We start from the raw sequence: 11,057 nt of genomic DNA on the forward strand, positions 1-11,057 counted from the left end.
GCAGAGAGACGTGACACTCCGGCAGCCAACTGGGGAGAGAGAGAGGTATGCAGGATTGTAATCAGAAACACATGTCGGTGAGTGAGAGGGCCCTGTCTGTTGAGGGAGGATACCGAGAGACAAACATAGCTCCAGACACAAACTCGGATACACACAAAGGGCTTTGTGAAAACATACCTAAAGAGGGAGATGTAGGACATGTCATTTATTTTGCTGCAGTCCTGCTCCCTCCTCAGCAGGATTTCAGTTCAAACTGAACACAGCGTGAAAGCAGAAAGGGGAGCACAGCCGGCCTGCTCAGGATTTAGCAATAAGGAGCAGTCAAAAATGATAAAGTGCGGATGCATGTTCATTTGACATTAAGAATAGTAGCTGTTTTTGCCTCACTGTAGCCGCAGCTACAGCCATCCTCGCCCTCAACAAACCGCGGGGCCTGTGCTATATATACAGGCAGGAGAAACATTGCAAAAAGGCCTGGTCATCAGTCATTTCCCCCGTGATGGGCCCTTTGGCATGTGTAACAGAGTTAGGACGGTGCTTACATGCTGGCTTTATGTGCTGACAACAAAAGCAAATTGCCTGAATAATGCACAAGCAATAAGAGTTTAATTATTATCTCACAATGGTAGATTGTATAAGTAAAAGCTGCTCAATAAATACACAATACCACACATAAACAAAAGTGAGTGAGTTGTATTTCTTTTTTTAATTCCATTTTTGTTCGTTTATCACCTACTGTAAATTGTTATTTATAGTGTTATGCAGCCCTTTCCAAAATTGGACACAGCTAATTTTATTTCCCGGGCTACTAAGCTTAACGATAAAGTGGGCCTGGAATTTATGGTGGTTTCCACTGGCTAACCAGACTGGTCCAATAGCGGTATCAATCAGGGAGGAAACTGCTGCAAGGCCAGTGCTTTGTGGAATTAAGCCTGTGCTCCTGACTGCACAGTTCCCCAGTGTAGAGGTGCAATTACATCCCAGCTATTCTGTTAGCTACGCCTCTGCCATGCTTTTGGGACTGACTCTCTCTGCAGCAGCTGCAAAAAAAAATTTGCATTTTTAAAATCTGTTTCAGTACCAGAGGAGAGCATGTCACACTATTTGACTTTTTTTCCACTGTGAATTCAATTTTCTCTGAATATTTCTGCTACATACACAGGTTTCTGATGAGTGAATGTGCCTGCATGGGTGGTACTTCATTTTTCTGCTTAGGGGAGCTGAGAGTACTATGTTAAAAGCTCTTTGTAGAAATGAAATATGTAACATTGCTGGCTTCATCAAGCTGTTAAAGTGAGCGTTTTCTGTCATTCAAACAAAGGTGACTTTTACACTTTTACATACAGCTTTATTCAGACATGACAGGACATTTAGAGAAAGGGACACATGATCCAGCAGTATTTGGCACCAGGAGAGCAGGAGGGAGCCGTCGCATTGCTGGATAACAGCGTGTAATGATATGAAGTGTATCCGGTTTGAGATTATTTTGTCATAGAAACCTCATTTAATGACCATCGTGAGTATGAGGGATGCTCACTCTTACTTCTCTTCTAGCAAATACATTTATTTTTTGAATCAATTTAATCTTTTATTAGGTAGGAAAGTCTTTGCAGCCGTTTTTGTGCACCTCTTCGTAGTCATTTTGCATATCTTTGTAGTTGTTTGCAGCTCTTTGTAGTTATTTTGTATCTCTTTGTAGTTGTTTGATTGATTTTCCAGTAAAAAATATCTGATCACTTTGAACATATGCTACAGACCAGGGGTCCCCTGACTCTTGTGGGGCCTGTGCCTGTTAGGCCCGTTCAGTAATCTATTCATGCATGCTGTATGTAAATTGATTTGCAAATTTTGAAGTTCATCCATGCAGTTCTTATGAAAAGTTGAAAATATAAGGCGGCAGGCAGTCGGTCACATTCTTACTAACAAGGTTTTGTTATTTTTTACCATTTTTGCTCTGCATGAAAGGGGTCTCCACCTCCACAAAATGATTTTTTCTATATTTGATGATCTGCCAAGAATCTCCCTAATAATGTAAAATAGCCTCATTCACAGATTTAATACTTATTTTGATTAAGAAAGAAGGGGTGATGGCTGGAATGTTTGCTGGGTCTTTGTTGGGTTTTAGAATAAGTGATGTAGCCATATTCATGTATCTGGGGACTGTGGAGGTAGTTTTTAATTTTGGGTTGAGAGTATATAGGCCTATGCCAAAAGTGTTTCTTGAATTTAGCTGGGGATCCATCTGGTCCAGGTGATTTCTTATTTGGCGTTTGGTTAAGGGCTTTATTGAATTCTTCATGGGTAAGCAATACATCTAAACTATCAGCTTTCCCTCAGGATAGTGTGTGCAGGTCCAAGTTGTTTAGAAAAGATTTCTGATTGAATGGGTTCATGATCGGAAGAGGATCATTTGCTGACAGGTTGAGGCTCTTTGTGTGTGTGCTCAGCATACTATACAACATGCTTTTCTAATTTACTAGAGCATTATTATATCTTAAAGCAAATGTTTTCTCTGATGATTAAAGGAATAGAGAAAAGGCAAGCTCATGCTGCTTTATGAGGATATTTCATGGTTTGGTTTGGACGCTCTCTCCTTTTGTAAATAGGGTATGACCACCGATACTGTAAGTAAAATAACCTTCCAGCTTTTGAAAAGCAAGAGTGGCAGTGCTGTTTTCTCCACTCAATAATATGTCATCCTGACTTTTACCCTGAGATTACCACCTCAGCGACCAGTGGGCCGGGGAAGGCACTGCTGTAGACTTGCAAAGTGAGCTGGCTTTTGTTCTGCTTCAGTGTGACCAGACTGGGCACAGAAATGTAGCCAGACGAATGGCCAAAACCAGATTTGGTACTTAATGAGGTGTGATGTAGCGCTGCATCAAGACTGTAGACATGAATTGGGTCTGAGGGTGAAATAAAATAAACAGACCATGCTCGAGCGCTGTGATAACATGAGCTTCTATAACATTAGAGCAGTCGAAAGAGAATGGGCTCCTACAGAGGAGTTCATGAATTGTCTTGTTATTACTTTAGCATGATCATCCCAAAGATCTCATAATAGCACTTGATAAAAGTATGTCTCTCCGCAGGGGTTTTCATTGTGGAAGTGGGGGGTTGTATCTACACACTGAATTCAGCCCAACAGCAAACTATATGGCGAGATGACACATATTTGTAGATGCTAAACTGCAAATTGTTTATATCTCTTACTGCACTAGTTCCTCTGGGAGCCTTTCAACTATTGAACAGAGAGAAAGTTCTAACAGCATTGCAGATATTCTGTATCTTTGCTCTCTTTTCATCAGCTAAGTTGAAAATGCTCCGCCTGCTCTTCTTACAGTAACAGTGTGTTATATATTTATGTTATCTTTGACATGCATTGCTTCAGATCATGATGACACTGAACAAAAATTGATAGCCTATAATTGACCATTTGCAAAAACCCCTCCCCCGAACAGTGACTGTCCTGTCGTTGCTTAGCAACTGTAACGGAGGATGGCAGACCTATCGCGCTTGGGATTTCTCCAAAATCAAGCAGTGCGCACACGGTTTTAGTGATATGCTGTATTTTTTAAAGCCTCTCCAAAACAAAAACCCCAAGAGCATAAGTTCAATGAATTGATTAATGAGTGTGTTTATCTGCTGTAAGGCTGTAATTTTACTTTATTCCGTTCCCGCCCGTACCCATTCTAACCCATCGTGCCCTGCACAATTGGGTCTTCTCCTGTACCGCAGGTGAAACTTTATTTTACTGCGTCAGTAACAACTGGGAAACTATGTGAGCTAGCAGCCACGCAGGGTTATGTTATAACTTAGTAACAGTCTGATCTTACATTTTCTTTAACGTACTATGACTTTCTTCAGTGCCTTTTACATGGCTCCTCATGTAGTCAGAATGCTGACTTTTTGTTCAACATGTAGCTAAGTATCAGTACAGTCAACTCTTATGGGTTCTAAATGAAATCTAGTAAAATATGCTAGTAACAGTTGTCCTTTCAGACAGGAAAAAATGCCAATCGCTAGAACTAAGAACGCTATTTTTGCCGACCTTTGTTTGAAATCAAGAACCCATTGTTTCAAAAAATGTCTAGGAATATTGAGTGGTAGATCTGTAACATATATAGTTAACATTGTAAACTGCACATGTGCTGTGCGAAAATGGTAAACTTGTCAGGTGTAGAAAACTTAGCGAATGGTCAATTGGTTCAAGAGGGAAGGACACAAGTGGTTTTGATTAGAACAAGCTGTTAAATTCAAGGCCAATGTGTGTGTGTGTGTGTGTGTGTGTGTGTGTGTGTGTGTGTGTGTGTTTTTCCACATAAAGATTGACAACAATATTAGACCATTAAGGCTGTTTGGCAACTATTTCACCTCTTAAATGTCCCGTTCTTTGTCTTTACAGCTCGTACGATAATAACATCAAGGAGAGGGAGGAGAAAAGAGGGGAGTAAGTCAAGAGTCAGAGTGACTTTCTGAGACAGACCAAAGAGGGGCGGCATCCTTGAGGTTGACATCGATGTGGAGAACTAATCTGCCTGCGGGCTGTGATTCAGACCCAAGGTGAGCCCTGTGACATTTTGAGCTGATTAGGAATTTCACCAGCCTTAGCCTTTTGTGTCGTGTCAACTACTCTGACATTGCATTACGCCGTTTCATTATCATGCAGTCACATCTAATAAGGGCATCGTCCTCCAACCTGGCGAGGAACGTAAAAAGGCCTCTTTAATGCACAGTGGCCTGAGAGGAGGGGTAAAAAGACAAATCAAGCCTGTAACTGTTAGATAAGTGCGACTGGGCTTTTGGCCCAGAACAAATTGCATTACTGTCACATTATGTCCCTGGTATGCATGAATTAAGCACTGACTGGGTAACTCTCAGCCCTCCCAGACTAACTTCCTCACAAAACCTTCCTCTATTTTTCTATCATTTATTTTCCATCAGGGAGCAGAGGCAGGCCCATTCACAGACCTTCTCTTCCTCTTTCCATCCTATTTGCATGGGGAACAATCTGACACTTTCACTGCTCAGCTGCTGGAATGTGAGAATTGCACTGGGAGAGGAGTGTGGTTAGTCGATGGCCTTTCTGTGCTGATTCAGACATTGCAAGATGATGAGAGGGTTCTATAGTCAGAGTGACTCCTCAGCCAACACTGCAGCACCAAGACCAGATATGCATTTTTATTCAGGTCAAATGTCAGCCTTTTGCGGGCTCTAAGAATAGTGCATGTGGCTCCGAAAAAGGTCGTCATGCCCCCTGGTTGGAACAGAAAAAAGGCCAAAGACATTTGGGAGTTTGATTTCTCTCCCACTGGCAAATCTAAGAGCTCTTGTTAGACTTTCCCAAGCCTTGAAGTGGAGCGATGTGTCACGCTTAGACTGACATCTCGTCCAAACAGATTAATGGTAAGATGCGTCCATATCGTCACCCTGGAAAGAGACCGTCTGAGTGGACAGAAGCAGAACGGCCCTCGGGGACTGAGCTGTCTCTCCCAGTCTCATCGTTACAGCCTGCGTGTGCCCTCATGTATGCAGACTTGGCTGCTGATGAGGTTGCTTCTTTTAGGTAGGCAAACAATCCCTCTGTATACATCAGAGTTCACAAAAGTCACATCCTGTTGAAGAATGTGTGTACAAGATATGAATTTGGCTGAACTGAGCAACTGAGACTTTAGCTGAGCGAGGGGCGAGAGAGGAAGGACAGAACAATGTCATGAGGCAAAAAATGACTTTGACTCATCTATAATTGTCTAATTGTTTGCTTCCTGAGTGATAAAGCCAAGAAATGGCACAATGAAACAGGAAAGAGGGTGGAGATGGGTATAGTTTAGAACACACACTTTTTTGACTTTTCTATTTATAAAGGGGAACATGACCTGCTGGCTGCCTTTTGTATGATGAATAAGAATAATAGGATACGCCAGCTACCATATAGCACCAACATATACTACACTACAGTATGCACTGTGTCCATTTGATATCCACGTCATTGTCACCTCTTTCCTCTCTGTCTCCCTGTGTCTCTCGCTCTTCTGCCATAAGCACAGAAAGCCGGCTATTCTTAGCAGACTGCCCCGCAGGTGAATTATGGATGAGATGAAAAGCTCATACTGATATTTGGCTGATCAAGTATCATGCTAAAATGCCACTTAAAGTGTGATATAGCTTGCTGGGACAGAACGCTTTCTCCCCCACCTCTCTTCAAAGAAGCGCAACAGCACAGACAGACAGCGAGGGAGGGAGAGTCGCATCATAGAGGCAGCTGAACAGACGAGATATGAGGCAGACAGTTAGGGTGACAGACAAACAGCCATGGTCATTGGGGGCAACCAGTTGGGAGAACACTGTCTGGGCGCAGATAATAAGCTACTGCCTCGCTGGGTTATTGCAGCACGTGCAGTGGCGTATCCCACAGGGACCTCAATTCTCTGTCACTTAAAGGCACGAACAGCCCGTCAGCGGCTGACACGTGACTCAGCCAGGTGTGTCTTATTAATTTAGGAATTTATGACTTTGACTTTTTCCTGGTATCTAAATGTGTGCCTGTGAGGACTGGCTTATAACCTCAAAGAGAGAGTACATACAATACAGTTAGATGTAAATGTCTGCTCATGCATGTGACATCTGGTGTGCTTATGTGAATTATCCTGCCCCTACTACATGTATGTCACCTTTACAAGGTTACACGCCCAGATCAGTGTATGCGTTATCTATGAGGGAAACATGATGTATTTCTATAGGCTTTGCTCGATCTTTCATGACCTTGAAACATAAAAGGATAAACAAGGTGGCTCTTGATGGTTTTGTTATTGTCATGTGTTTTCTGGGCTGACATCATTCAATTTCTATAAATAGTCAAGGTTAGAAGGTCTACGTTTCCACATATATCTACTTGAAGTCGCCCTGACAGCTTAATGCATCGCAAATTAAGAAAACACGTGCCAATGGACGAAAACACATGGAAGTGGTAGAAAAGATCTTCACAAATTTTGAAAGAACGCTGCTCTGAAGTAAAACATGACGGATTTTTGGAGACAATTTCACCAACTTGAGAATACAAAAGCAGCATTATGAATTAAGCTGCAAATATAGAAAACACAACCAAATACAATCAGACGCTACAAATTCAGACAACACAACTGAATGCAGAGACGTTACAGTTTGCTGGGGCAGATCTAGATTCCAGGCCTTAAGATTTTTATACCAGGCATGCCTAGAAATACCTGGTGCCATTGCAGTTTGGTGTCAAATGCTGTCGAATTTAAAATTTAAAACATTCTAAGTTAAAAAGCAGAAATTAGATATTTCTATTCATTCTTTATTCATGTGCCACAATAATGTAATATTTTTGATATGTCTATGTTGTGCTTCCTATTTTCTCTGTTTTGTGTGTGCAGTGCATTGAGCTATCAGGGCCACTGTATAGCTTTTGTTGTAAATTCTGCATTTTTGCAATCAGAAGCGTGATTTCCACAAGACTACCTGAATGGTGCTTGTGCCTAAAAATGTGCACAATGTCCAAATATAACCAGCAGTGGCTGTCAGTAGCCTTGGAACGAGGGAAATAGAAATGGAGTAAATGAACATGCTGCAAGAGTCAGGCACTTGATGTCAACAAAGACGGAACACGAGAACTCGGGAACAAGGACAGTAATGAGGATGTGAGCTGGGAGTTGTTGTCCAAAACAAGCCATTTGTAGTGTTCTTATGCCTTGGATACTTTTCAGTGGTTCGGCCAGCTCCTTACTAACACTACTGCATATGTGTGAATTTAATTACCTCTCAAGGGATTACCTTTGCGGTGATTGCCACTTTCAAAGCCTCCTTCATGCCAAACACAACACGACCCGTGCAGGTGTGGCCCTACTGTTCACAGGGAACTGTCTCGCTGAGCGGAAAGTGTTTAAGCGCTTCCAGCAGGGGTGCTAAAGGAAATCATCCCAACCATGAATACTAAATGACCCAAGGTGTACATTGGTACATCTCAAATATGTGCTTGGCCTTGGTCCAGCGGAAAGGAAATATGACTCCTGCATAATATATAGAGAATGAAAGCCTGTAATGGTATTGACATTGGATTTGTGAGGTGTCTTTAGCGTCAGCAGAATTTGTTTTGATTCCGGATGCCTGTAAAATTCCCCCTTTTTTCTCCGGATAGAAATGGATTTGTGGATACTCCGTGGGGGCTGCTAGATCACTGTCAGATGTGACACAGTGTAAGCTGCTGTTTGTTTTCACAGCTTCTTTTCATAGTCGATGAGTATGCTATGACATGACAGATACCAGGGAGAACATCAGTCTACTGTGCCCTTCAGAGATGTCCCTTGGAAATAAGTGTTTGTAAGACACACAGAGACAAACAGAACTCCTCCGTGCTCGCTCCTACTGCGCTTTAATGTTTTCACAATGTTACACATGTTTTTTTTTTTTCCCCTCCTGAAATAAATCACACATTTATACTGTAAAAATGCTGCACTCGCCCAGGTAGTACCCAAGTGCATTGGGACCACTTATTCATTGAGCTTATAAGTTACTACCACAGGACATGATGAAATTTAACCTCTAAAAACTAATAATATAAACACACAGGCAGCAGTGGAAGTCATAGGATCTAAATGAATTGTGCGGGAAAAATTTCCAGCCACCGAGCTATGTAAATGTATCCACAGCCAAAATCACTTTGGCCCTTGCCATCCAGGTTATTTACGAGCTCTCATTAGCAAATGACTTTCACACAGGCCTGTATACTGTATCCTCTCCGCTTTCACTTCATACTGTAAAAAAGAAAATCCACAGAATTAATGTTCTGGAAAATATAGACGTAATAAAAAGTGTTGCGAGCTCTCGTGCGCCGCCAAAAACGTTCCCCCTATTCACTCAAATCAGCACAATTAACCTGCAGGAGAGAACACGGTGTTTTAATTCATTACCGCCCATAGCACGACAATGGGCATCTGTTCAGTGAAGCTGCAGACTGACAGGGATTCTTGCACTGTTAGTGTCGCTTTGGCTTGACTTGAAACCAACGCAGGGTGCCGGCTCGCAAACAGTGGCAATAAAATAGGAACAAGAGCACAATCTTCTTTTCAGCTTGAAAATTGTGCTTTAAGTTTGTTTACAGATCATCCCAACAGCTCCAAACTTTCCGCCGTGCCAGCCAGTGTATCAGTCTTATCATAGGTGATACCATCTGGCGTGCCAGGGCCAATGATTGAATGGCTGCTGAGTGTATGGCATATTGCCGCCTGGCAGGTGGATACATTAAAGCTGTCCCGGGAGAGTCAGCAGTATAGCAGACATGCTGAACACTTTCTCTCTGCCTCCGCTGACATCCTCAGGACGCTCCAGTTGGGCATGCATCATTTCTGAAGCAGGCTCCATGTTGTAGTTTATATGCAGTAACAACTGAGCTGCTGTGGGAAAACATGCTGTCATACATGATACAGATGCAGCATGGTGTCTCAGAGACAATAGCGGGTCTCATATGGAGACAGTGAGTTATGATGTCTGCATGCTGGCATCATGAAGTGGCGGGCTCTGGGGTTGCACTGGGTGGTACTGTGCAGATAACAATGCAGAATAGTGTTATGAAAAGACTCGTTTGGGAAATAAATGGACCATTAACATGGCCTTCAGTGGATGTGAACACATGTTAATACTGTCTCATGATATGTAGCTTTTTACTGTTAATGTTTACTGTTTTAATCTATAACATGGCATTGTATTATAGAAGCGTATTGTATGTTTTGTGTGTAAAATCTTAATGTACAAAGAATCTAATATGTTTCTCACCTTTATATATCCAGGGGGGTTCACTGAGAGCAGTGCTCTCTTTTTCAGGAACACTATGATCACAGGCCCTGTGTAGACCTGGTATTGGTCACAAGTGGGCAGCACTAAGTACAGCTGTGAATACACCTAAAATGCATTGAGGACTTGTTGAAATCCGACCGCTCAGACCACATTCAGAAGTTGTCTGGGTCGCTTGTGACCACATTGTTTTAGCGGTGTGTATGCAATGTGTACAGGGCCTAGTGAGGTGTGAACTATGAGCCAGCACCTTGAAGTGAATGATGGGACTCCCATCTGAGAGCTGATTTCTTATGAAAAAAAGAAACTGCTACTTGACAGAATAATAGGATAATCCTATAACATATGTGTGAATGCGATCCAGAAACTTTTCACTTTCGTAATATCGTAAGAGACAAGCATGCTGTCACTTCGGTTGGTAGCTATAAGCCTGTTTACACCTCGTATTAACGTGTGTCTTGGGTGATCCAATCACAAGAGGACAGTTGTAAATAACCGCTGAGACGCGTTGTAATCCGATCACTCAAACCACTTGCCAAAGTGGTCTGGGACACCTTTTACCACGTATCTTCTGAAGTGTAAACGCTAATGGGCTACATAGTACGACCGCCTACTCCACTGACATCCTGTAAGTACACATGAAACATGCTGTCTAATTAGTTCACTGTAATGCTAATTATGTGCTTGGGCTCTTTTACCTGCCAAGATAAGCAGCAGATGTTTGTGAACACACTGTCTGTTTCAATTGATTTGACCACTGAATTAGTAACCGCTATATGCCCGACTCCCTTAAAAATCGCAAAGCAGAAATTTTTAAACTTTGTGAAATGTTATCTGGAACATATTGTTAATTATTTGGGAAACGTTACATATATAATTATTTCTTACTTAGTTATTTCCCAGCTTGTTGGCTAGACAACTTCCTCTACTGCCGTCCACTGTGAATGACTCTCTCACTCTCTGACTCACTGGCGGCAGGAGAGACACTTTGTGATGAGGGCAGAATGCACACTTCTCCTTTCTCCAGCATTAATGCCTTCCTTTGTCGTCTGTGATGTAAAATATCAGATTTGCACACAGTCAAAAAGGTAAAAGGGTTTGTCCTGCTTATAGAGTTTAGTTTTAAAATCAAAACCACAGTGCACCAGCGTTTCTCCCACAGGGCTGCTGACAGTGCAGGTAAAAGTGATGGGCTAGTGTGCTGCTGAACTGAAAACAAAGGACAGTAATAATGGACATTGACAAAA

This window comes from Dicentrarchus labrax, unplaced genomic scaffold (genome assembly GCF_905237075.1).
Source record: "Dicentrarchus labrax unplaced genomic scaffold, dlabrax2021, whole genome shotgun sequence".
In the NCBI taxonomy this organism is placed as follows: Eukaryota; Metazoa; Chordata; class Actinopteri; family Moronidae; genus Dicentrarchus; species Dicentrarchus labrax.